At 38.4% G+C, this 26,577-nt stretch overlaps 1 protein-coding gene across 4 annotated transcripts in view; it reads right to left on the bottom strand.

Annotated features, from left to right (window-relative positions):
* bun (bunched) overlaps positions 1-26,577 on the bottom strand; it is a 334,561-nt gene that overhangs the window by 296,529 nt on the left and 11,455 nt on the right. The gene's annotated exons all lie outside the window — the stretch shown is intronic.

Genomic DNA, 26,577 nt, shown 5'->3' with positions numbered 1-26,577 from the left:
TAGAACTTTGGTTCTCTTATGCAATGGTTCATCAGAGAGGGGAAGCTCAGTAATCGTCATCGCATGCTCATGACGCTATTCTGTCACGGCATGAGCCAACGATGCCTGACCTAAACCAACCGTCTCCAACGCTCTACTATGAAGCATAAGATTAGGCCCGCCCACCAACGTCCAGGTTAAAAACTAACCAAGGAGAGGGAATAAGGTACAGCTCTGAACTTTTGAGGAGAAAAAAAAATGCAGGTTGATATACTTTTGTCCGGTTCTGTAAATATATATATATCTACCTTTTCGATACATCAGTTCAGATAGTACGGAAAGAAATTGGATTGAATTAAACAACCTTTGCTTCGCTTGGACTGCGTTGGGAATTACAGGGACCGAATTGTTAGTGGACGAAGAATCCGGCATGAATAAGTGATAAACGGTATTGATCTGACATAAAGTCATAAAAATTCGAGCACTAAACGAGAAGAAAGAAATCAATATTGATTATTGGTTTAGATATCACGGTAGAATAGAACTTCGGATTTTGATAGGAACCACGTGCTGAAGCAGTTGGCAATCAATCACTATTAATGGGTAGCAGTGATGCTTGGTTTGCTTCAGCAGTAGAATGTGTGAAAAGCTATCAAATAGCATTTAGCGATGTAGCATTTTCGTGAATTGGGAATTTGTGAGAAGATTGATGTTATTTATTGCTATAGGTGATCTCCTGGGTATAAGCGACTATAATCTAGATAACAAGCATGATACACGGCTTTTGAATTACATTACTTAAAAAGACAATATTCGAGAATATTGTTGAACTAAATTACAAGAATGTTAGATTTGAGGCTCACTGAACACTACGAAAAACTCTTGTAAATTTTGGCGCGAGACGGAGAGACAAGATAAACAAAAACTAATAAAGACAAAAGACAAAGAAATTAAATTATTATACTACACATTTGCAGACACATAAATCGACTGCACAGCAAAAAAATAATTTTGATATCACGTCAAAGTGGATGCACTACAATCATGTCGAAAATATGGTGTAATATTACTTGCTTAAAAGGACAAAATTATCATTAATACAATGCATGAACTGACATTACGCTGCTTTTACTGCATTTGTTTATTTATGTGGTCATAAAAATTACATGAAATTTTCAACATGATTGTAGTGCATCCACTTTGATGTGATATCAAAATTATTGTTTTGCTGTGTGCACATAGCAGAGATTGCGGGTTCCTAACACGTCTCTGATAGAGATATAAGGTTGTCTTCCTTGGCCTACGAGGGTATTCAGAAGTCGCTCTCTGGCGGTGTCATGAACCGTATATTGCCAAACTGCGTGATCGATGTCATCGTAGCCGTTTCCACATCGACAGATGTTGCTGTCCACGAGGTTTTGATGGAGATGCGCATCTAGCGGGTAGTGGTTAAACATAAGTCTACTCATCACGCGAATGAAGTCACGACTTAAGCCCAAGCCTTTAAACCACGCTCTCGAAGAAACGTTAGGAATAATTGAATGTAACCACCGTTCAACAGGATTGCCAGGGTCCCAATCGGTTTGCCAACTCGAAAGGGACGCACTAAATGGTAAAATTCATCGTGTGAAATTTGCCTTTTTTACAATCCGCCTTCCTGCACACCCACCTTTGAGAGAAAGTCCGACTTCTCATTGCCTAAATAAGATGAGTGCCTACCTGCGTTCATCGACGGAGTAGCCTCAATCGAACTGAGGCCATTCAATAAGTAATGGTCTGCAGGCATGTTGGAAATCATCCCCAATGCGAAGTTGATTGCTGCCAGCTCAGCAACAAAAACGGAACAAGGTTCCTGAAGTTTGCTGAAGGCACTAGAGTTTTCATTGAATACACCGGAGCCAGTGAATCCATTGATACGGGACCCGTCTGTAAAATATCTTTCCACGCAATTGACGTGCTGATACTTTTCAGTTAAATACGCGGGATAATAATAAGTCGAAGTTGATCGTGAATCCCATGAGTTGCTTGTTTCATGGTCAGATTCTCATACATCGAGATAGGAGATTGTGTGTTCAACCCAAGAATTTCTTCAAAATATGCAATTATAAGTATGTTCGTCCCTTCACATTTGATAAGTATTCTGATTGAGAGCTCCCAGAAACGGTTCTGCAGAGGTGTTAGTCATGCCAGAACTTCGAGACTCATGTTATGCGTTGAGTGCATACAGCCGAGAGCAATATGCAAACAACGATATTGAATTCGTTCCAATTTTATTAGGTGAATTTTTCTTGCAGAGAGAAAGCAGAAATAGCCGTACTTCAGGATCAGCACCCCACCATGTGCCGCAAATTGAACGGAGCAGTGGGTATTCCAAGCGCACTTTGAATCAACCCAGACCCCAAGGTACTTGAAAGACAATGATTGGGTAATGCTTCTGCCCAAAAGATTAAGCTGCATTTGGGCTAGGTATTGCTTTCGATACCTTACACTACCATTTTTCAGCGGCGAGAATTCGATTCCTAGATTCCTCGCCCTAGAAGACAAGTTATCTAAGAAACTTTCCAAGGGTCCTTGCAAGTCCAAACCATACCGTCATCTGCAAGTTGTCTTAGCGTGCATTGTTCTGCCAAATAGTTGTCGATATCTTTGAAATCAAAGTTATAAAGAAGAGGGCTGAAACATGAGCCTTGGACACGCCCATGTAACTAATTCTGGACACATCTATTGACTCAAATAAACTTTTATTCGAGTTAACATAATTTAACATAGGATTCAATGTTGAAGCTAAGAGGATTGGACCTGTCATATTAAAGTATCGACGATGACATACATCAGCGACGCCGGTGGTGTAGTGGTAAGCGTGGTTACCTCTCACCCCAGCAAGCCTGGGTTCAATCCCAGTCGGCGCCGTCGAGATGTTCTGAGGCATAACATCTCTGATCACGCCTTCCTTCGGAAGGAAAGTAAAGCCGGTGGTCCCCGGTTCATGAGTTGATGGTATGTATTTTCCAGATTGTTTTTGGAAAAATTGAATAACAGGAGATGTTTAGCGGTGAGCCCAATCTTTAGATCGATCGATTGTTCTAAATTTTCAGGATTTACAATTTTATCAAAGCTAAGCTGTTTTCTTAGCCTAGAAACTTCTTATTTCGGATCCATGAAAGTTTGTCCGTCTGAGATCTTCATCCTGAGGATCCAAAAACAATGTTAAATTTACAAATAAAAATTTCCTTTGCTTTAGTTAAAGAGCTTGAACCTATCAGATCCAATCAGAACAAATTTCAAAATTTATGATTTTTCCCTAGTCCTAAACTATGCAAATTTGTCTATGTCTGGAATCCAGACTCTGGTTATATTAAATCTACACACTTAAAAATTATTCTTTAGCTCGGCAATACATATTACTGAGCGAACACGGCATCATCATAATTAACTAAGAATTCAGAAAAAAAAACAGCTTAAGCCGAGATTCAGCACCACTGCAAACTGAAATCTTGGTTTGTTTCATTTTTTTTTCTCCGAAATTCAGCAACACTGGATACTGAGCGCATACGTAAACAATGATGTCACTGATATCGGATTCATCCGCCATTTTCATAGCGCTAGTGAACATTTGAGTGTTGAGAAGCGTTGTGAAAACCCGTTATGTACAGGAAGAACCTGGAAACCGAATCTGGAAGCAGGAAGAACAGTTGCATGTTATCATCGACTGGATTGATGTGAGTTAGCTACTATTGCAAGACCGCGTTTTATTCTACTGTTGCAAGTATTTACAGAATTTATGTAAAATGCTGCCCATCGGACAAGATTTTTAATTCTTCTTTTATGCATACTACACACTTAATTTCTGTTATTTTTACCGAGATTTGCATAGGTGAGCTCCCGGCAAACATATTTTGCTTAGTTTTCAGCAAAAGGGACGTTTTTTATGAGTCTCGGAAAATGATTTACTGAGATCTCAGATAAATTTAATGCCGAATTGGTGAAAACAAAGCTAAGTATGTGCTTCAAAATCTAAGCATTGAGTACCACTAACAACGAGATTGTAAGCCAGCTCAATTAATTGATTTTATTTTATTTTGGATGCGAGAAATGATAAATAAATGTTGGTTGATTGGCAATTTTAAGTTTCAAATTTATTTAAATTTAGTAAGATTTGCTGAAATCTCGGTAGAATTTATACTGAGATTTCAGTTTTACAGTGCAGAGGAGTCAGTTTGCTTCAACTGAGATTTTCGGTAAACCGCACAAGCTGTCATTTTTTTCCAAACCGAGATTAACGGCAACAATTTGTTTGCCGAGCTCATTGCCGTGTACTCGGTTGTGCGGATCTCCGCAAAAAAGCCGAGATTCGGCAAAAAAACTAAGTGTGTAGGTCCATAATCTTGATTATTTACGTCTATGTCTTTGTGGAATATACTGGGGTGCACTTAAAAAAATATATTACTAAATAGTGTCAGATTTTAAACTCTTAGAACTTGGGAATTTATGGATGGATTTTTAATCTTATCGCATCATTTTATCCATATTTGATGTAAGATTCGATTGGTATAAAGGTAACAGTAGTTTATCATTAGTCAACTATTGAAAATTAATCAAACTTTGTTGCAGTGATGCCACATTTTCATCTGTATTTGATGATGCACATTTTTTTCGATTTTCAACTTAAAAAACCTGTATCAATCTGTAGATTTTTTTCTCTCAAAATCTGTAATATGAAATACGGAATTATGTATCGAAAATTGTCTTGAAAACTGTACCGATCCAGAAAAATCGTTATATGTGACATCGCTGCTTTTTGGCCGTAATCAACCACTCTTACTATCGACAGAACAAAGAGAGACGAGCCGATAGCTAGGTTATAAAAGAGTGTATCTGCAGGTTTTCTTTCATTTCGTCTGTGGATGTGGCGGTTTTTTTTTTTTTAATAAGTTGATTTGTTAAGACTCAAATGTCCAAAAGGACTTCATGGACCCTAGAACCAGTAAATAATTTTATAATTTTGAAAACATATTTATGAGAAACATCGTTTAAGAATTCTTCATAATTTCCCTGAGAGGCGAGTTGAGCTTAGCTTCCGCTTTCTGCCGTGCCCTTCACTATCCCGAATTTATAGTAGTAATACGCGTCATTCTTAAATTTTAAGAAAGGCAGCTGATGTTTCGCAGCATCGCTTGTTTACTCTCCATTAGAACATCTAGGGACGTCACAACCACCTCCACCACCTCTTCTTCCAGCACCTCAACCGCTTCCTATGTGTCTTTGTTGGTACTGGCACTGGTTTATTCGTTGCTCCATTGTTTGGTTTCCTATTCCTATTGTTTTACAGGTTGCTTCCGTCTCTTCCGCTTGGAGCAGGAATTCGTCCGATGCCCTTCAATATTATACAGAAAACACCCATTTTTGTTCAACGGATAGAATATGTCCTACTTCCGATTGAGGAAATGCAGCGAGCTGGGAACCCTGTACACCTGTGTACATGGCGAGGCCCAAATCCGCTGGTAACTTCTTCCGGATGACACGCTTTACATAACCGTATTTCCCCAGCACCAACGCTAGATCGCACTCCGGGACTTATTGTTGAAGAGCATACACCCGTACGTATTGAACGTTGCTATTCGTAGGCGACATGCGTACCTCGACTGCCATTAATTTACATTTTGAGAAGTGGTACACAGGTAGATTCAGCTTAAGGCGACGCCACTGTGGCAGATAATCTTAATCATTTTTGTTCCTCTAATCCCCACTGTGCAATGCATGAATTTGTATATGGTATGGCCAGCACCATGCTACTATATGTCCAGGAAAATCGAGAACACTTCCAACCCGAAAGATGTTCTAGACCGGACCGGGAATGGAACCTGCCACCTCCGAATTGGTAATACCGTGCCTTTACTCACGAGGCGATCTGAGGACCGACACACATGCTAATTATCAAAGCACTCCAGCTCAATTTTAAAGCAAAATTGAATCCGTAATTTGTAAACTGATGCATACACTGCACCGAGCTGTGGTGGTAAAAATCCTCATCAACCGAAGAAAGTGAGATTCCCATTCATCTTAGTCGGTTTGTTTGCTTGTACTGCTAAGAAGATTGATATAATGTTTTGTTGTTGGGTCTGCCGTGTAGATTTGTTACAGTTTCACTGACCGAGATAGTACAACCTGTGTCTACAACTATAAACACCGTGGACTGCACGCGGGCGCCTGAGATCATTGTCGTCATATACTCGTAGTAGTCACCCACCACACTGCCAGATTATAGCCGCAGACCACAAATACGACAAGAATGTGAACACGCTGCTTTCAAGGCAAAGTGTGCGAAAAATATGTAGAAAAGAGATTGAAAGTGAGGGAGGCACTCTTCGTCGGTAAGGATGGTAAAAATAAAACTAAAAAGACTTTGTTGCAATCAACCGAATGACTGAGACGGGTGCTTATGAAAGAAGCGAGCTAGAAAGAAAGGAGTGAACGAAGCGTGTGTTACGATATATAAAATGGAATAGGAATGTAGCAACGGCGACAGTGCGGTGGGAGCGAAAAAAATGGAACGATTACGCGGATAAGATAAGATCTGCTCGTGCAAATTGCGCATCGTTTGAACCTCCTTTTGCAAGCGATGCGTTGGTTCTTCCGCTTAGGCTACTTGTTTTTTTTTTATCATCGGGCCTCCGATACGTGGGTGGACCCGGCAAGTGTTTTCGATAAGCCGTTGCCAATGTTGCCATTATCGTAACGGCGGATTACCTCCGAGAATATTGATAATCATGATAATACTTAGTGTCCATAATTAGGGTGCTTCTTATCTTCAACATAGAAAATAAATGGTAAATCACATTAGCCAAGACTCCAAATAAATGCAAATTGAGTTCACCACCTACAAACAAAACAATGGACTCAACTGGTAACACCTCAATCATTTTCAGTAGGCACATATGAGGGTATGTATTACCATCAATTCATATTAGCAGAAAAATGCGACTGTCGACCAAATCAGTATAGGTACTAGCGTACAGTATTATAAGCAGCATATGCCATTCTCTCTTGTTGGTAGCCTAAGCTTGCAGTACCCAACTCGCTCTCTCTCTCCATCCCTCTCTTGTACGTCAGGTGAAGTTCAAGGTCGTCTTCGGCCATGCATGCAAAGAAGGAAGCAGAAATTGGCCGCTTAGTTCTTGTATATGTACACTAGGGTGCTTCATTCTGAAAAAAGTGATGAATTTCTGATGGGCCACCCTCCAGTTCGATTCATAGCCCCAAAATATGAACCTGTGCAAAAATTGGTAAAGATTGATGAAGGTTTAGAGGTCGCGCCAATGATTTGAAATTTGTATGGGAATTACTATGGAAGAATTTAAAAAATCGCTTATATCGCTATAACTTTGCTTCTACTTGTCCAAATGTCGAAAAAATTTAGTATGTTATTGCTATGGCAATAAACAAAAAGCCTACAGTTGCTACGCTCAGTTTTGCAGCGTATCAAGAATTATAAAAATGTGAAAAAATGGCAAAATAGGGTAAATTGACAGATGAATATGTACAAGGCAACAACGCCAATTTCATCGCAACAACAACAGGCTTGTTGATCATTGTCATGACAACCACATATTTTTTTTTTTTCAACGTTTGGACAACTACAACCAAAGTTAGAGCAATGTAAACGAAAATCAATAATTTCCCATACTAATTCACCAAAATCTCCATACAAAATCCAAATCATTGGCGCGACCTCTAAACCTTCATCAATCTTTACCATTTTTTGCACAGGTTCATATTTTGGGGCTATGAATCGAACTGGAGGGTGGCCTATCAAAAATTCATCACTTTTTTCAAAATGAAACACCCTAATGTACACGTACACCTACATAATCACCCCGCAGACGGTATCGTTACCGTAAGCGGTTTAGGGAAAAGTTGGTCTAGAAGTAGATTTGCTAAAGCAGTGTACACCCAAACCGAGATTTGAATGCAGAAAACGCTTTCAAACATTACATATTGGTTTGATTAACGACTAACTTCAATTAAGGTAGAGTGAGGCAAGATTAGTTATTAGATATTTGTATTGATCCATAATACAGTAGTGGGCAATAGAGATTGATTTCCGTGTTTTTGGCATGAAGAGCACAACAAAATCTTAGCTAAATTGAGATACAATCGAAAATACAATTTGTTGCATATAGGAATGATGCAAAAAAGTGACCTAAATCAGTTTCAAAGTTTCAAGATACAATGGCACTATTCCAACTTATTAGGCCAATACAAATATTATATTTATTCTATATCACACTTCTTTAAAACATTTCAAATCAATTTTCGCAATTTCTAAATGAGATCCGTTGGTTGCAAAGCTTATAAAAAATCAACATTATTAATTCCAGCGCAGTATTTTTTGCATATTACTGAGGCTGTAAACATCCTAGTGTGTAATATTGCATTTCATTACAAATAAACTAGAAACTTGGGAGAAAAGCTGGGACTCCCTTAGGTCAAGTCCCTGGAGGTGGCTGGGTTCGATTCTTGGTCAGGTTCGGGCTGAAATAATTCTCGATTCCCCTTGGCTCTAAGTCAAGTATGCTTTTTACTTCGGAGCTGAGTATGATTGTAATTGCCACACAATATACTAATTTGGTACAGGCTTAGAAAACTCTCAATTAATGTTTTTCGCGGAATTTTGGAAATTTTCCGGTACATATCCCCTTGTAAAAAAGACCTGAGTTAAAATATGAAGAGCTTTGAGTGTGTTGGTTTATTTCCTTTTAATTCCGTTTTGATTGCTTATATTTTGATAGATACGCGTATTTCGTCTACTACTTGCAGACTTCATCAGTGCCAAGTACTCAACACCAACAGTTAAAATAGTTTTAAGCTAGGAATCAAATGATTTACCAGCTCTACTAAGCCACGGTATGGTCAGCTGTCTATTATTTTGTATGGAGACTGTCATAAAGACATTTTAGTAATTTGTGTAGCATATACAAAAAACTACATTGTTTGCCTCGATGGTGATGATGGATTTTTAGTTTTTTAATTTTGTTGTAGGGTAGAGCGCTACTTCGTCGTAATCGCCCATTTCCGTTCTATCGATCAGAAAAGATCAATAATATCAATTATTTCACCGTGCACAAATCAATAATAGGTTTGTTCCGATGCGTTAGTTCATTAGCTACAACATAAATCCTGTTAGAGCGCATTGTATGAATATTTACGCTCATTGTTCTCAAAACAAAAGAAGCGCTCCTAGCGAATCCCCTTTTTCTACGTTTATCCGTAGGACGAAGAAAATCTTATGGCATTTCAATGCGTTAGGACGGAATTGAAACTCGTAGAACGAATTTAGAATCAAGAAGCAGTGTTAGATTTTAATCAATATCTCAACAATTGGTGACTCTTTATCAAATCCAAAGGAAAGGTGAATAAATTTAGAAGTCATTTTTGACAGAAATATTCCATTTTTTGTTTAAACTCGTTCAGAAGAGTGAGGTGAAGCGCCGGGTGCGCTTAGTAGGACAGAAATTAGATCAAAAACCCTAGTTATAGTAAAAATAGCTTTGAGTAGTCTATAATGGTTTGAGCCTCGCGCCCGGAATACAGGTATAAATGACTAATACGTGGAAATTGTGGCAAAAGCCTTGAATTAGTAAAGGGTTGGCTGGAAGTCGTTTCCTTGGATATAGTCCTGGCACTGCGGAAGCTTAAACGTGTAAATCCCAGGTCACGTGTAAATGGAAGTATTGTCGAGGACTATACTTGGACTCTTGCTAACTAGTTACACCTTTGAATGTTTTTGGTTGATGCCTATAGCATAGTTAACAGGACATTTATATCTGTAATTGTAACCAGCTCGATTTTGTTTGCAAACCTAGTGAAAATGTTTATATTTAATTATCTTAAAGATAACTCGTCCAGCTCAAACCTTTGTAGGGGTAAGAGGTGGGACCATCATCATCATCATCATTATAGCTCTATTGTGATGAACGTAGGTATCGTCACCGAATCTAATCGACCTAACACATTGAAATGCCAACGAAACGCCATTGAATTCACTACGGCCAATCGGATTAGGATAAAAATTGATTCTGCCCGAGCGCTTCTTTTGTTTTTGAGAATAATGGGTGCAAACATTCATATCACGCGTTCTTATTGACTTCGTTCGGTAGCTTTTGAACTAAGGTATTGTACCAAACGCATAATTGACTTGTTAAACGGCGAAATCCTGGAATTATATAATACTGAATTGCCAAGGCAGGAACAATATATATATATTTTTTCCTTTGGTTTGTTTTTTCCGTCGATCTTGTTTTCCGTGCTGAGCACCAATGCTACCGACGTGCCAGGAAGGCAGCTCCCACACCTGGATCCTACCTATCGACCCATCAACTCATGAACCGGGGACCAACGGCTTTACTTCCCATCCGAAGGAAGGCGTGACAAGAGATGTTATGCCTCAGAACATCCCGGCGGCGCCGACTGGGATTGAACCCTGGCCTACTGGGGTGACAGGTAATCACGCTTACTACTACACCACCGGCGCCGTTGGGAACAATATATAAACACATAGATATATATCATAACAATTAAGGCTGGTAAGTAACAGTAGTAGCTGAAGCACCTAGGTTAAAAAGAAATGAAATTTATTTTGCATTTGGAACAAAAAAGAGTAAAAAAAAGGGTTTTATTTGATGTTTACTGTCGGATTTTCCTAGTGAAAATAAAATCTCGACTTTTTCTGGTCCACTTTCCACCCTGATTTATTTATAATAGTCCAGAAATTATCAGCTGATCAATCCAAAATCATGAAATTCATCCTTAGATGCTCTTTGAATTTTAAAGTTTTTATAAGAATTTACTTCCATAAAATTCAATTAAAAATTCGCTTGTATTATTTTTACACTTGCCGTGCAATTCACCTCAGACTTGTCTTAAAACTTTGCTCAGAACTATCTCTGCGTACTCCTCTAAATTATTCTGAAAATTAAATTCACATGAAATTTTCCTTAAAATTGTCTAGAAATTCTTTACGAGATGCTCTTGGAATTGTCAACGGAATGCCTTTAAAAGTTTTCTCCCGAGTTGTTTTGAAATTATACCCTCAGAATTCAATTTATTGGTATTTTTCACGAATCCTGGAATCCTCTTCACAATCATCATGGAATTTTCCACAAAACTAATTAAAAATTCTACTCTGAACTTACATAATTGACTTGGACTTCTAGTCAAAGATTTTCCCTAAGTCCCCTTGAAATTTTCACTGAAATATCTTGGTGTTAATCCTAGAATACAAAAAAATCTTCACAAAATTCCTTGCATGTTTTTTTTCTAAAATTCTTTTAATAACTCTTCAAATTGATTGTGTCTTGAAAATCTAGTTTAGTCAAAAGTTCTTGCATTTTTCCGTCGATCTTGTTTTCCGTACTGAGTACCAATGCTACCGACACCAGGGAGGCAGTTCCCACACCTGGACTCTGCCTATCGATCCATCAACTCATAGAACGGGGACCAACGGCTTTATTTCCATTCTGAAGGCGTGATCAGAGATTCTATGCCTCTTGCATTTTTTCAAGGTTCAAAATATTATTTCAGAGAATAGAGGACGATGTATACTACCTCCCATGTATTCACATTCTCTTTGGGTTAATATGAGTGCTGCAATACTTTTTCCATACTTATGACGAATAGTGTATATGTTTCCGGATTTGTCATCGAAATGCACGAGTTTTTCCCGGTGACTTCGGAGATTTCACAGAAATTTACTCTCGAAAAATTCAAAGTTTTCAGAACATAGTTCAGAGATAATAAGTTCAAGCATTAATTAAAGAAACACAGGTAATTGAATGCCAAATTTTAAATATGTCCATTAGGGTTGGTCAAGTTCGTATTGCGGATCACAACCCTCTGCTCCTCACTGCTCTTTCGATCTGTATTGAGGTCCCCAGATACTGTGACAAATTAAGAAGCTGAACTTTAAAGTTTATATGTGAAAATGTATGGAAAACGGCACGAAACTATTCAGTTGCTCGTAAACTACCCTGAGAATTAAATCGTAAATCGAGAACAACATGTGAAAAGGGCATACAAGCATTTTGTAAACAAACATTCTTATGACCTTTTCTCGCCACCCTTATGACACCAACACAAAATATCAACATCACCGGGTAGGGGAAGCTTTTGCTTTTCCGATTATGTTATTGGTTTACGTGGGCGACGTTCGATTGACGAGAAAAAGGCTTACAAAGGTTTATTTACAAAAGCCTTGTATGCCCTTTTCACATGTTGTTCTCGATATAGATTTTTTTTTTCGAAGACCGTGATGGATTCGACTACTGTGCAAAAAGTTATTATTGGTTTGCTTAGGCCTAGTGCTCGGCGCATACCTACAGGTATGTATCAAGAGTCACATATGAAAAGGATTTAGAAGCTTTTTTTAAACAAACCTTTGTACACACTCAGTTCCGTTTTTCCCATCTCGGCAAAATTTTGCCGAGATTTGCATAACCGCGTGTTCAGTAACACATTTTACTAAGATCTCAGCAAAAGTGACGTTTGTTTGCTGAGATTCAGTGAAACATTTTCCGAGACTTAGTAAAAAATGATTGCCGGGAGCTCGGCTGTGCAATTCTCCTGCTTAGTTAACGTTGTGCCAGATATTTTAGCCTTGGTGTTTACATAGCTTTGCTAAACTTTTCTATTGGACTAAATTGATAATAATAATAATATGTGTGATACCCATTTTTGTCGATTAAATGCCATAATGTACCCATAAAATCATGGAACGATGATTATTCAAAAATTGATACAAAACAAGCCGTGACAATTTTTTTCTAATAGTTTGTACTCTAAAAAATCTGTAAAAATATAAAAGAGTTAGGTTTCACAAGATTTTAAACTTTAAAGAATTAAAAATATTCTTGTGATATAAGCTAGGAATAAGGGACTTTTTTTAAAACCTCAAATTTAAAACCTTTAAACATCATTTCCCAGAGTTGCCATCATACAAAAGTTTGCAATACCCTAAGCTATCATTTGCAGGGTGAGCCCAGGTTTGATGACGAAATGCTATTTTGGGCCACCCTAGTGTAGGCTCTTTTCTCGCCAACCTAAGATCGCCAACGTAAACAAACAACATCATCGGGATGGGGGAAGTTTCCCCTATCCGTTGATGTTGATGGTTGCGTGGGTGTCGAGAAAAGGGCATAAGAAGGTTTGTTTACCAAAAGCTTGTATGCCCTTTTCACATGTTGTTTTTGAATTTCCCAGGCTGGAATTTACCCTGAGCCGTGGGCAAGTATGCAATTAAACACGCATATCGATTAAATAATCGTAAGACGCTTGTGTTACCCACCAGAACCAAGAAAGCGCAACAGCGATACCAACATTCTCCGACACAGCCATCCGTTATCGATGAAACTGTCCCAGGGTTCCTCACACCACAAGGCGATACTTCCATATAGATTGCATGTTTCTAATACATGATATTGGCGCATATTGGTGTAAAAAAGACAACTCAGCGATAATGTCTTGCAACTTGAGGCTTTTGTGACCAACAACGACAACGACAACAACAACAACAATAATGTCACTGGGGGTTATTGATTTATCACAAACCACCTTTCTCTTGCATTCATGATATTCTTCCATCTCTGCACAGTCTGAAACATTCACCAACAGCTGAAGACTGAAAGGCGCTTTCTGGTTGTACTCAAGAGAGGCACGGCAAAAAATCGCCTTGACCGATTTGTGTGAAGAGCCTTTTTTACGGTTTTATTTCTTTCGGTGTCGCACTTTTTCGCTCTACAGGAAGAATTCTGCTGACGTTGGAAAACGATATTATTTCAGCAGACGAGTTCATACTTTTGCCTTTCTCGAACACACATTGGTGTACCGAAAGGCTGTAATATTACCCGACGGACGACATTTCGATGCCAAAACTACGCTCGATGAGGTGGGAAAATGACTGTGTGTGTATTTTATCACCATAAAACTCAATTAAATTTTAAATAATTGGATACTTACAGTGATAAATCATTTTTGACCATACCACATAATATATCTAAAATTTCCAAAAGGTTCTTATGCCCTAGCTCACGTCCATCTATATTGTTCTACTAGAGGAAATTTAGCGATTTTTCACCAGACCTACCGATTTTCGACTTGCGTACCAACTCACAGCCAAGCCGACTGATTTTCTTACCGAGAACTACAGAGTTTTAGTGAACCTGGAAATTGTTGGAAATAACATATTGATTTTTAAGAATTCATAAAAGTAGCTTCTTTGCAAAAGTTGATTTTGAATGGCTCTACCCCGGTTGACATAATGCCGTTTGTTATAACTGCCGTTTAGCATAAACACGAAAAAAAAACTGCTCGTGTGCAAAAGAAGAATAAACACTAGTGAAATGATTATTCTCCCTTCTTTTTAACATAAGGGGCTGTTCATAAACTACGTAGACAGTTTAGGGGGGGGGGGGTTGACATTTATCCAAGGCCCATACAAATTTAAAAAAATTTGTATGGACAATTGTCTACGCAGGGGGACGGGGGGGTCAAGAATCCCAAAAAAAATGTCTACGTAGTTTATGAACAGCCCCTAACCTGTGCTTTCATATTCTGTAGTACAACCAGGAGGCAATATGACTATTTATCGGGATAAGTAGCGGTTTTCCACATTTATGCGGAATGGCCATTATGCCAAACGGGGAAGAGCCATTTTGAACAAATATTACATTTTCGAAATTTTAACTAACCAAATCAACACTGCATACGAGACAGCCACAACTCACCGATAGGTGGATTAATCTGAGTTTTTGTTTATGTTTTCGCCTGTTATAATGGTCGCGTTTCTTCGGCGCGTTTTGTACTTTGATCCCGCCCATGACTGCCTCGTGCGTGATATCACATAATGTGCTATATATGTTGGATCAACATGGTAAGCTGGATAGTGTTGAAATCATCGATTGCATTTAGCACTGAACACCTGGAGTAAAAATGTGAAACACTTTTTTTTTGCACTCTACAGAGCAAATCCACGCCAACTGACGAATCGATTTTGGTTTACTCTCTGCGAATTCTATGCAACTTTGCATCATTGTTGCACCAAACATCCCAAGTAACCACCATGCCCGCTAACTACCCGAGCAAAGTCGGTTAACAAAATGAAAGCAAATCGATATTAAAGATTGCAGTTCCTATCATAATGAATACTCATTTTGATTTCAATTGTCACGACATTAGTCTGATATCATATTGTGCTTTCATTATGCAGTCAAGACATTTTAAATGAAAGCAACTTAACTTGAAGTTCTGCTGTTAACGTCTTGTTTAAGATTTAAGTTAAGCTTATCTGTCGTTGAACTAACGATTATTGTTTAATTGTTTTGTTTAACACATTTTAGGTCATTCGCAACCAACCCGAGGTGACATTTGAGCTCAAGTCTTTCAGCGTGAGAAGCTTGGATGCTAACCATTTACACCAGGCCCGTATTCAGTCAAACATTATGAATGCAAAATCAGTAATCAAATTGATTTCATTGAAAGCAGGATTAGTTTTCCGTTTGCTTCAACAGTGTAAAATTTTGCTCTCATTTTTGATGTGTTAACCGTTAAGTCAACCAAAATGAGATCAAATGGAGTATTCAAAGTAAGTTACATCATAACAGCAAATTCTGATTTCAATTTGATCTCTAACTTTGCTCGGGTACCCGATAATCGCCCTTTTTGCGATATACGGTAAATTTAGAGTTTCCGAACTTTATATCAGTCGTATAGGGTACAGAACTACTTCGACCTGATCGCTCATTTTGGGCCTATCGAACAGAAAACTTCAAATAAATCCATGATTTCAAAGCTAACAAGTCAATTATGCGTTTGGTAGGATACTTTAGTTAATAAGCTACCGAACGAAGTCAATGAGAACGCGTGATATGAAGGTTTGCACCCATTATTCCCAAAAACAAAAGAAGCGCTCCGAGTGAATCATGTTTTATCTTCATCCGATAGGCCGAAGTGAATTCATTGGCGTTTCAATAACGTTTCAATGCGTTAGGCCGAGTTTAGAATCCGTAGGCCGAGTTTGGCGTCAAGAAGCAGTGTTAGACTTTTGACAATATTTCAACGATTGGTTTCTCTTTATCAAATCTTATGGTACTTACGGAAAGGTAAATAAATTTGAAAGCCATCAGTAATAATAACATTCCGCTTGGTGCTAAACTGCGCTAGATTTAGAAAAACTAAGTGCGGGTTGTGCTTAATAGGCCGGAAATGGGGTATTTAACCCTATCAGCCTTATATTGCAAAAAGGGGGATTAGCGGGCTTGTTGGTTACTTGGGATGTGCTGGAATTAGGCCATTTTGACTCGAGCCTAAGGTTTCAAAATGAAGTATTCGATATTTTTCAATAAATCATAGCACGAACACGATTCATCTATACAAAATGGTGTCTGAAACAAAGTTGTAGGAAACTGGATTGTATTTAGAAAACGAAATACACTGAAAAAAAACTTTTGAAAACTTCAATAACAAAAAAGGAAATTTTTAAGATTTTTTCACTACTTCTAGAGTAAATTTTGAACTTTTTGGAAAATTGAAGTTCTACGATTTTGGTCAACTTTAAAGTGTCCATTGTGTTAGGTTTAAAATTATTAAAAATTAATTTTTTTGACGTAGGACTAGTCTTTTGGGAAGGTTTGACAAAAATTTGTTATTTATTATTAGTGTACAATTTTTATCTGAAAAGGCTGTTTAGTTTCCCTCCTCAACTTTGTCACAGATGGTTTCAGGTAATCCTGAGAGGTAAAATCTGAAATTCGTTTTTTTTTTTCGCTATTTGGCGTGGATTTGCTCTACGGTTATATGACCAGGGTTGTTAATCGTTAAAGTCGGCGTTAACGTCTTCAATTGACGTCAATATCATTATTTTTGCAACATAACGCTAATTTAAACGTTACAAGGCTCTTAGCACTTAGCGATTTTTTTCAGAAATAAACGGAGCTAGATATATACAGTTGAGGGGACAGGATTTAAGAGTATCTTCCATGTGGTGATTTGGTAAAAAGATACGGGGCCAGCTACTCTACCGTGAGACATATATTATAAAGAGAAGGCTTCAATCTTTATTCAAATCTCTCTATTTAACAACAGCTATTAAGAGCGTTCTAGACAAACAAATTTTGACGAAATTTGAAGGGTGCGTTCTAATGGATGGTTTGCTTTGATCGATTTTCTTCATCGACTTTCTCTTTTCATAACCACTGCTATGAAAACAGATTTTGCGCTAATTCTAACACATAGTTTGATAAAGGAGGTTTTTATCTAGCGTCCAAAACGTCAAATACAACAGGGAAAGGCTTTGCAGCTGAGTTATTGACGAAAGAGAAAGTCGATGAAGAGAATCGATCAATGTAGATAGGACCTTTTGAAATGTTTATCTAGAAATGATATGGAAAAGTGAATTTTACCATTCATACGTCATCACAAGTTCAAGGTTATATGTTGGCTCGATCAAGTCTGATGTAACTACTTAGCCATGTACCGTTTTATCTTTCTAACAAGCTCCACAAAGTTCAATCGATTCAAAATTTGAGTTTATTTGGATGCGAACTCATGTATGAAGTTTATTTGGGAATTACTATGGGAAAATGAACTTTTTGTTTTCATCGTTCTATCCCTTCGCTGTAATGATAAATCCTGTCATGTGACATCAAATGATATGAGCATTCAAACAATAATTTAATTGTAGTCATTTGAACATCCGGCGATGTTCCGGGAACACCTGGGGAAGTGGCCAGTTGCTGATTAGGGTCAGAATGGTGTCCAGCCATTTGAGCAAATGTCGTTAGTCAAAAGGACATTAGGACGAATGGCCATCAGGCCGAATGATTTCCGGCTTACTCAGTTCTAAATAAATGTTGATGAGCTTCTCTACATAGTTATGTTTTTAAGATTTTCAAAACATAGATGTTTTTTAGTCTATTCGGTTTTGGAAAACTTTTCTTGAGTTCTCGCACTGCAATTTTATATTTTCCAGGAATGATATTTTATACATTCAAAATTGACAAATAGTCAAAATTATTATTGACATCGTCACTTATTTCCTTGATTTGTTTTTCGTCGATCTAGTTTTCCGAGCTGAGAACCAATGCTATCGATGCCAGGGAGACAGGTTCCGCACCTGGACCCCACCTATCGATCCATCAAACTCATAGACCGTAAAACAAACGACTTTACTTCCCTGATCAGAGATTTTATGTCTCAGATAATCACGGCGGCACCGACTGGGTTGAACACAGGCCCTTTTGGGTGAGAAGCAATCACGCTTACCACTACAACACTGGCGCCGCTGGAAGAAGAATTGATTCTAAAAAAACTTGGTCAAGATCCTATTAATTCGACAGTGAGCATGCATAAGGGCCTATACGCGATGATCGATTCTCTTCGTCGATTTTCTCTTTCGTTAATAACTCGCTAGATTTAACGTTTATCGGTGCGTTTGCTGTTGCTTTTGATAGCCAATACAACCTGTTACTACTCTGCATTGAACAAATTCTAGAAAATTGTTTCGCTTAGCTGTAGCAATGCAAATAGAAAATCGATGAAGAGAATCGATCATCGCGTATTCGCCCTTATGCATGCTCACTGTCGAATTGTTTCTTCAATGACAAAGATTCACCTAGCAACAAAAAGTATAATTTAGTGCATTCTGTGGTACCCTCGGAGAAGTGGCCAGATTCCAACTAATGTCAAAATCCATCATGCGAATCTTAAAATAATCTATCACCTGGCATGATATGAGCACTTTTGTCGGAATTTATATCATTAAGAAGAATCTGATCTTACCATAGATGAACTGTGCAGTGTACAGACATCGTAAGTTTTTCAATAAAATTGATGCCATAGATAATTTTTCGACTATTTAGGAGCAGATATCTAGTATTACAGATTCCATAAGGACACACATAATCATGGAAGAATTAGACAACTTCACTGTCAAATAAAAAATTAACCCCAAGGTACAGACAAAGGTTTAAAAGTATAATTGAAAATACATATAAGAAACGTCCGTCATATAAAGCTACTTAAGCAGACCCTCGGGCTGACTTTTTAAGCTTTTCTAAGTAACAGATTTATGTAAATGTTTCGAAGGCCATTAAACGAAATGAACGATACTGAATGTTGGAAAGTGTTATTTAGAAAACAATTGGATCCACAGAAAAAAAAATAGAAATCTTGGACTAAAACATTTTCAGAAGATCATGATCTTTGAAAAATGTCCATGATTCTGTGACATAAGACAATTTTCAAAATATTGATGCTTGGTCATTTTTGTAATACTCTTGAACTTGAATTTTGAGGAAGATAATTCTGAAGGAATGATAGGGATAATTCCATGCAAACTTAACAATGAAATTGTAGGGAGTAAATAACAACATGATTTTTTTCGAATAGGAAAAAGTTTAATCCGCTGTAACTTTCCAGGATGTCCATCAAAATTAAAATTGTGAATGCTGGTTTATCGGACTAGTTTTGGGCTTGATTGCAGGAGTCTACATGAAGTTTGAGCAATTCTAGTAAACCGCTTCTTATTGGACTGCCCTTTTTCAAACTTTTATTTCTTTAAGTAAATTTTGCACATTTGTAGTCAACATATCTTTGAAACACCATGAATTTGAATTAACTCTGATCCTGACAGCGAAAAATTGTAACAGTTTGATTTGTTTTTCCAATCTAAAAAGTAGGGTCAATTTATGACAACATTGCGGAATCCAAGATGGCGATTTCCAATCAGATAAGTCAATGCACCAACATTCGAATTAACAATTCAAACGAACAACCTGGGGCTTCCCTTAGCTCAATTGGTAAAGGCGCAGCTAAAGAGCAAGACCATGCTGGGCTGAAGGTGGGTGGGTTCGATTCCCGGTTCGGTCTAGAAATTTTTCGGAATGTAAAATTTCTCGATTTCCCTGGGCATAGAGTATGATGGTACTAGCCACACAATTACACTAATAAAAAATGGTACAGACATCGAAAGTTCTCAATTAATAACTGTGGAAGTGCATCTAGAGCACTAAGTTGAGAGCACGGGATAAGCTAATATGCGATAAGCAATAAGCTTAAAACGCGAAGAAAAAGAACGTGAAATCTGTGTTGTCATACGTCAGCGAGACGTGGTTTGTATCTGCGGAGAGCACTCAAGAGCTGCCAAGCTCAACCAATGATATTTCGTGCCTGGTGGCCTCACAACTGGATCTCGAATGCTGAACTCCGCATCGTTGATGTTATCAGCAGCCGATATCAACTGAAATTAGAGAAAGTAAGTGGAGGTGAATCGGCCACCCACTACGAAGGGGCGGAAACGAAATCTGCCAACAAACGTTGAATTGGAATCCGGCACGACCTCGCAGCAAATGCAGACTCAGGGGCTCATGATGGCGGTGGAGACTCAACAAGGAAATAAAGGAAGTCGATAGTTTTCTGATCTGGGCCCAGATCAAGGCAAAATCGAGCAGTCACCTGGGATGTAAATCTTTTACTTTGGCCCTTTGCACCACTAGGGGTGTGCAGGATACATGGATGAATGAATGAATCTCAATGCAATTGTGAGAACAATATCAAGGGAACTTTAAGGAGAATTTTCCTGGAATCCTGAAGGCAAGGGGAATCCAAGGGAAGTTTCACGCAAATCCCTAACACCAAGATCATTTTGATAAGAATTATAAGTTAATTCTGTGATGGAAATTTGAAGGATAATTACAAGTTTGGTTAATAATGGTTCGCCCATTATGCCAGGCCCGTCAAAAACTAAATGCAACGTTTCTAAACTCTAGGGAATTCTTAGGTATATTCCAGATGAATTTTATAGTGAACTAGCTGAGTGTGCAAGGCCTTGCTCGGGATTCAATATAAGCTTGAGTTTATGCGCCAATTAAAAAAAAGCATTCTATACTGTACCCCTCCCTCTTATCTAAGGAGCTACTCCCTATGACCTCCACATGCCAAATTTGGTTCCATTGTCATGATTAGTTCTCGAGTTATGCAGAAATTTCTGTTTGATTTGTATGGGTGCCCCCCTTTACAGTTGGGGGAGGGGTCTCGAACCATCATAAGAACCTTTCCTTGCCCCAAAAACCCTTGCATACAAATTTTCACTTCAATCGGTTCAGTAGTTTCCGAGTCTATAAGAGTCAGACAGACATACAGACAGACAGACAGAAATTCATTTTTATATGTATAGATAGATAAAGGGTGATACGGTCAAAATTTGGTCAATATCAACTTGACGTATTTCTTTCAATTTTGCATTTAAAAAACCTGAACACCCCTCATTTTGAAGGTGTGTGTGTGTAGAATGTTGCTCCTATTTTGATTTTGGAATTCACTCTTCAGTTGTCAAAATGCCGTCCAAGCAAGAAGAGCAGCGTATCAAAATTTTGCTCGCGCATGTCGACAGCCAGGAAGTCTGGATCGGGGGGAAATCGAAAACCGGAAGCCGCTGAGACGACAAAGAGAGTTGCCGGTAGTTTCAAGCGAAACCCTAACCTCTCTCTCCGAGATGCCGCAAATAAGCTGGGTGTATCGTCTACAACCGTGCATCGAGCCAAAAAACGAGCCGGACTATCGACTTACAAGAAGGTAGTGACTCCAAATCGCGATGATAAACAAAATACGACGGCCAAAGCGCGATCCCGGAGGCTGTACACGACGATGCTGACGAAGTTTGACTGCGTGGTAATGGACGACGAAACCTACGTCAAAGCCGACTACAAGCAGCTTCCGGGACAGGAGTTTTATACGGCAAAAGGAAGGGGAAAGGTAGCAGATGTTTTCAAGCACATGAAACTGTCAAAGTTCGCAAAGAAATATCTGGTTTGGCAAGCCATCTGTACCTGTGGCTTGAAAAGCAGCATTTTCATAGCTTCCGGGACTGTCAACCAAGAAATTTACGTGAAAGAGTGTTTGAATAAACGTCTGCTGCCTTTCCTGAAGAAACACGGTTGTTCCGTACTGTTTTGGCCGGATTTGGCATCTTGCCATTACGGTAAAAAGGCCATGGAGTGGTACGCCGCCAACAACGTGCAGGTGGTTCCCAAGGACAAGAACCCTCCCAACACGCCAGAGCTCCGCCCAATTGAGAAATACTGGGCTATTGTCAAGCGGAACCTAAAGAAGACCAAAAAAACTGCTAAGGGCGAGCAGCAGTTCAAGGCAAACTGGCTTTCTGCGGCGAAGAAGGAGGACAAGGTGGCTGTACAAAATCTGATGGCAGGGGTCAAGCGTAAGGCCCGGCAATTCGGATTTGGAAAAGCGGAATCCTAACTGAATATTTTTCCTGAATTTTATACTAATTGAACTTGAAAAAGAAATTTAATTTGATTTTTTAAATAAACGATTTCACCGATTTACACGCGTTTTCCCTTGACCAAATTTTGACCGTATCACCCTTTAGATAGATTATGGAGAGAAATTCTAGCAAATTATGAGAATACAAGGATAATTGTAGAGTTAATTCAAGAGTTTTGTGGTTTTCTACCAATAATCTCGAGAATGTCTTTGAGAAAATTTTAAAGGAATACCGAAGAGAATCATAGAAAGTAACTGAAACATTTTGGGATGATTCTAGTATACGATATTACATTTTGATGAATTTTCTCAATGTGGCTCTCTTGGTCGATTTCAGGAAGTTGTGACACTTTTCGGTGAGCTCTCAGCGGTGTCAAAGTTTTCAGAATCACGGATGCTTTCACAATCTGAGCCGATGCTACGATGATCGGCTTTCCGAAAATCATATGACACCGCATTATTATGAAACTAACGTAAATTATTCCTTCACAGGGTTTTAGTTCATGGTACATTATTTTTTATCTTTCAAAATATTCTATCGATGAAAAATTGAAAAAATATCATATTATTAGATTTAATTACGAATTAGGCAAAACTCGTATTTCATCGTCATCAAATATGTGAAAATTATGTATGAGGGGTTTGTACAGAACAAAATTCAACACAATGTCTTCAACCATTTCATTGTACCATCTGCAATATATACGGCACCAAAGGAAATAGAACACAGTTCGAAAAATTAGTGTTAATTTCTGTTCAATATGATGCACATAAAGGTAGCGTAACATATCATACAAGTTTACATTATGTATCGCTCACCCCAGCAGGCCTGGGTTCAATCCCAGTCGGCGCCGCCGGGATGTTCTGAGGCATAACATCTCTGATCACGCCTTCCTTCGGATGGGAAGTAAAGCCGTTGGTCCCCGGTTCATGAGTTGATGGGTCGATAGGTAGGGTCCAGGTGTGGGAGCTGCCTTCCTGGCACGTCGGTAGCATTGGTGCTCAGCACGGAAAACAAGATCGACGGAAAAAACAAACCAAAGGAAAAAAAAAAAAATACATTATGTATCGTGTAAAGTTCTGAGAAATTTAATGAAATGATGCAAATATTGTATGCAATCGTCCATCTTTGTAAGCAACATTTCTTGCAAGTTGCTGGTATGCGTGAAATTAAATACAAGTTTACGCGCACCAATGTTTACATCACAAGCAAAATGTTTTGCTTAGTAGAAATTATAGTGGTGTGGGAAATTCTACCATCCCATCCATTACTTCGGTACGTTATGTACTACAGATAGTGATATTACATGTTTGAAGAAATTGCAGCTTATCTAATTCTCTACAAACTACCATAAAGCAAGCAACTTGTTAGGGTTTATTAAAAGGTTTAGTTTTCATTTCAATGATCCATTAACAATCAAAACATTATACGTAGCATATGTTAAGCCCCTCCTTGCGTACTGTATTATAGTCTGTGCTCCATATCTAGATACATACTTATATAAATCGCATTGAATCAGTTCAAAAACAGTTTCTATTATTTGCTCTAAAAAAGTTAGGCTGGACAAGTTTACCCTCACCATCTTATGAATCTCGATGTATGTTGATTAAATTGGATGCACTTGAAAAGCGAAGGCAGTTTATAAACGATGTTGTAGCACAAAGAGTGAATGCTACAGAGATTTTAAAAAATCTCAATTTTTATGCTCCCACTCGTTCGTTAAGAAACAGAAATATTTTTTATATTAACAACCCCGTAACGTGGGTAGATCACCTTTTCGTGGTACGTGGTAGATCTACAACCGATTCTTAGTACTGACTACTTCAAACTAGGGGAACAGGATTTTTCAGTAATTCAAGGAATACATCTTAGTCCTTGTTACTTTTTATGCCTTGTTGATAGTGACAAGACTCGACTTTGTCCACCGAGGATGATCTTGAAACAAGGAAAAAAATAGTTAGTTAGTCTTTATTTATGTGATTCCTAATCTTCTATTCGTTGTTACCTAGTTTGAAGTGGTTAAGACTAGGGTTCTGATGCATGGTCATTATCGGTGTCATTGTTTAATTTTGTTGCAGAACATTGTAAAAATAGCCAGAGATTGTAACGCGCATCTTGTATCGAAAGTTATTCGTGAGAAGTTATCCGCGGAAACTGATAATCTTAACTCGGTAGGAAGTGTTGGCGCGAAACTCTGATTTGGATCTAAGTATGAAAAAGGTAAAACTTCAGTCTTATTTTCACATGACAACTTAGTTAAATGCAATTTTATTATCAGACGATCAAGTAAGCTAAGAATATTCGAAAAGGCAACCGAAAAGCTACTCAACCTGGATTCGGGCCCGCGCTTCGTAACCATGAACTCGACGGTTTCTGCGAACTGAAATTGTTAAGTATGGTGTCCACCAGTGGCGTTTCCTTAACCTCAATCTATCTGTGCACCAACTCTCAAAACATAAACAATTATCAAAATATTGCTTGTGATGGATAGATGTCGAGTAAACTAGAAGATTAAGTGTATTTTTCAACCGATTCGAATATGAATATGGCATTAAATCTGGTTTTGAAAGTTGGTGCACAGGTAAAAAGTGAGGTTACGGGATGCCATTGGTGTCCACGAAAGGGAAGTCCCACTCTTTGACATTATGCCCAGCAGTACTATACAAGCTTGATAATAGCTTGTATCAGCGATCTGTGTGCTGAAATTAGCTGGGAATGTCTGCCGTGAGGAAGCAAAGAGAATCTGTATTAGGACCTAATGTATTGTCGCACGAGGTAAGGCATTATTCCTGGAAATCCCGCTTCTAAATCGACGATTTAAAGCTATTTTTGCGGGTTTTAAGTAATTATGCGGGTGTTTATGACTGTTAATTTTAAGACTGTTTATGACCTTTAATATTGGTGGGTCACGAGATAAAGTTGGTCGAACTCAAAGCAAGTTTGAGAACCGCTAACCTACAGTAAAGTGAACCAAACAAAACAAAAGGGTCCAATGTACACTGATCGATACTCTTCATCTGCTTTCTCTCTTGTGAAAAAAATGCCATCGAACTGTTTGTCATAAATATGTAGCTGGAAATGTCTTTACATGACCGTGCTGCTCAAAAAAAAATCGATGAAGATAATCGATCAATGCACATGGCACCTTTTCTAATGTTCATCGAGATATTGCAACCAAAAAGTACTTATTTTTCAGTTGGATCATAAATAGTTTCGTTACAAGGTCAAACAATACAAAACATTAAACAATCGCATTAAATTCAAACAAACAATCGTATACCTTTTGTTTGGGTTGGTTCTTGTTAGACATAAACTGCTTGAGCCAGGGACTCTGAAATTAACAATTTACTAGCATCATAGGCCTTGTTGTATTGTCCAGCATCTGCTATCCTCAATCTGGGAAACAAATAATGGGAGCGCAATGGAAAGTCAATCAGCCTACGAAGCTCTGCACGCGTTTCTTTGCACAACTCCACCGCTTCAAAGTTCAAACAATAAGACAAAAAGAAGGCGGTCTGAGAAGCAATGCAAACATTGTGCCAAGTTGCGGCTATTTATGGGTTGAATCAACCACGAAAGAGGTCCAACACCTTCTAGCCAAGCCTGCCTCTCACGCAAATTAAAAAAGTCAATCTCATAACCACGAACAGTCCTGTCCCCCTTTCTTACTCGGGACCATCAAAGAAAGAAAATTTACAAATTCCCCTTTCTAACCAGTCTATGTTGTGTTAGGAGGAGAAAGGTTGGAACACATTGAAGGAGAACACTGCTCGTGGGCAGAGACATAGGTACATTAATCGTTCAATACAATGTTGCGAACGCGCCGGTCGGGAGCCTACATAACAACGGAGCACTGCCAACTATGGTTATGAAGGGATATGCTCAAGATCTGCAATCAAATTAATGGAACAGCAATCGGGCGGTCCTGCGTTGCCTGTATTCAATTCCATTGTAATTGATCGTTTTAAACGAAACGGTTTTTCCTTAATTTACTTAACCGATTTGTGTCACCACACAACGGCTACATAGTGCACAACCTGGTGGTGGGTGGTGTCATATTTCTGGAGCGAAAATTACTGTGGCTTCAGTGGTAATCTGAAAGCCTTGACTGTGGTGTGGTGACCTAGTTCTAAATACATGTTGTATGTTGTATCTCAATGGGTAATTTGAATATGTAGCGCAGACTAATGAATAACTGAAGAAGTTTTGACCAAAAATAGATAATTTCGAAACGCAAAAACCGAAACCAAAAACGATTAGTGGTCATA

Source organism: Ochlerotatus camptorhynchus, unplaced genomic scaffold (assembly GCF_037179485.1).
Source record: "Ochlerotatus camptorhynchus isolate MF236.1 unplaced genomic scaffold, CSIRO-AGI_Acam_v1.1 ptg000078l, whole genome shotgun sequence".
NCBI lineage: Eukaryota > Metazoa > Arthropoda > Insecta > Diptera > Culicidae > Ochlerotatus > Ochlerotatus camptorhynchus.
Note: the sequence above shows the minus strand (reverse complement) of the source record. Positions and strands in the feature narration are given on the sequence as shown.